Source organism: Austrofundulus limnaeus, unplaced genomic scaffold, assembly GCF_001266775.1.
Source record: "Austrofundulus limnaeus strain Quisiro unplaced genomic scaffold, Austrofundulus_limnaeus-1.0 Scaffold2870, whole genome shotgun sequence".
Lineage (NCBI taxonomy): Eukaryota > Metazoa > Chordata > Actinopteri > Cyprinodontiformes > Rivulidae > Austrofundulus > Austrofundulus limnaeus.
The window spans coordinates 7,187-9,410 of NW_013955272.1; the positions used below are offsets into that span (position 1 = coordinate 7,187).

At 38.2% G+C, this 2,224-nt stretch overlaps 1 protein-coding gene across 1 annotated transcript in view; it reads left to right on the top strand.

Annotated features, from left to right (window-relative positions):
- Positions 1-1,004, top strand: part of LOC106511509 (transportin-3) — a gene marked incomplete at its 5' end in the record, with an annotated part of 7,557 nt that extends 6,553 nt beyond the window's left edge. Inside the window, 1 exon segment of the mRNA XM_014000258.1 lies at positions 438-1,004.
- Between the last annotated feature and the right edge of the window lie 1,220 nt (positions 1,005-2,224).

Below are 2,224 nucleotides of genomic sequence, written 5' to 3' on the forward strand. Positions count from 1 at the left end.
CAATTACAGGCCTCTCTCATCTTTTTAAGTGGGAGAACTTGCACAATTGGTGACTGACTGAATACTTACTTTCCCCACTGTAGTTCTCAATAAGTGCTGGTTCTGTTGCTCAGAGACGGGTCAGAAGGTTCACAGCTCAGTCGGTTAGTGCACATGTCAAGAGCATTCCTCAGAATATAYAGAAAAAAGACTAAAACACTGGTTAAACTCAACTCAGTAGAACCTGAGCGCCCTCTGGTGGATTCTAGATATTACAGGTATTAAATTACAATGTTTCATGTGGGTTACATATTATTATAATACTGTCATTTATTACACTTATTTATTACAGTTTTATTATTTATTACTATACTCTCATTAATCACAGTATTGTAATTTTTTGTCAGTGTGGTCATTTGTTACAGGATTGTAATTGTTTATGTGATTTTCTTCTTCAGGGGATTTTAATTTGACCAACATTCAGAGGTGACGGCAAAAAGCTGCGACTGCAGATGAGAATCTAAMGTGATGAAGACCATGAGGAAGATAGAGAGACTTTGAATGTGAAACGAGACAAATCTCTCTGAAACCTGAGACGGAGTCCTCCCCTAGCTCACCTGAGCCATTTTCACCTGCAGCAGGTGGTGCTCGGTGGGCAGGGTCAGAACTGGAGACCTTCACAGGATGAACGATGCCGATCGGTTCTGTTGGATCTTTACCGATGATAAATCAGGACGTGCCTGCTCGACCGTTTTTAAAAGATTTATTTTTTGGGACTTTGGTTTGATGTTTTTTGTGCCAAAAATGAGCCAAAAGATTTCCCATGATACTCTTGGCAGAGTAGCAGCGTGAGAAGGCGCAACGCTGGAAAGTTTGGCGTCACCTTTGACCTTTTATCTTTGATTTAAATTTATTTTCGGTTTATCATAACGTGAGCCGGAGAGAACTCTGGGTAATGAGGCGGACAGACTGACATCATCAGTGATGTAGCCTTGTTGTAAAAAAAATAAAACCGAAACAACAAAGTCCTGGTTCCATGTTTCCACTTACCAGTTTGGGACTGGTTTCAGCTGTTCACACTTGAGTTCAGGAGTTTCAGTAATCTGACACCAGCTGAAGAAAGGTGATGTCATCATGCTGGGAAAACTGGTCCACCTGGTTTGTTTGTGGTGACCTGAACACAAACCGTACGTACAAAGTTTGTCCTCATGGTGGTGCTACAGAGAATCAAGAAGTTGTTCTTTTTCCTAGAGAGCAAAGAAATATACCAATCAATCAAATATTTTAATCTTTTATTTTATTTATTACAAATATAAAATGGAAACAAATAGGACATTTTCTCCGACTTGGATACCAAAAACATTTGAATGTGGTTAAAAACAGCAGAGATGTACAATTAAATACAACATAATGTTGAAATTGGGTGTGTGTTAACTGTTGATCTAAATTATTCTGGTGACTGAAGCAGGAATGGTTTCAAATATTCTGAATAACAAGACGTTCGACATTTTCTGTAGTTTTAGAAACATGTTGGAACAGGTGCAGCTTGTTACCAGAACAGAAACTTAAATAAATACTGCAGCAAGTTGTTTTCCATGAAATCCTAAAGGCACTGAGATAAACTGAAATGTAGAAGATGTGACAAGTTTTTAAACAAAAAAAAATCAAGTGTTCATTACAGAAAAAAACGGAATGTTTATAATGAATCAGATGGTGGTTTTTAAGTCTTCAGACTGACTGAATGGAGACATCCTCCTTTTCTGTTCTTGCAATAATTCAGACTTTTCTGCTCTAAAAAATTCTGGACCAAAAGTTCTCCGAACTTTGGTTAAATTTTCTCAGTCTCAGTTCTAGCAGCTGAAAACCTTTATCGCAACTTGATGCACTTTTCAAAAGTCTGGAAAACTAGACCAAGTTCTAAAAACATGACAGCATATTAAACGGATCTGAAAGTCTTGGTTAAGAAAACCAGAAGAAATCCATCAGAAACCTTGAAACTGGATCTGGGAGATGTACCATCCTGCAGCTGTCAAGTTTTCCACCACCAGGTCAGAGAGCAAAACAACCAAAGTAAAAATACAAAAATGGTTAATGGTATGAAATTAAATAACACTTTATCAAGCCCCGTATGGACTCCAAAGCACATAACAGTCATCCATCCATTCACACAGATGGTGGTAAGTTATATGTCCTGGACTGGCCTTATACTGGGGTTAGAACTAAATGAGTCCTGGACTGGCCTTAT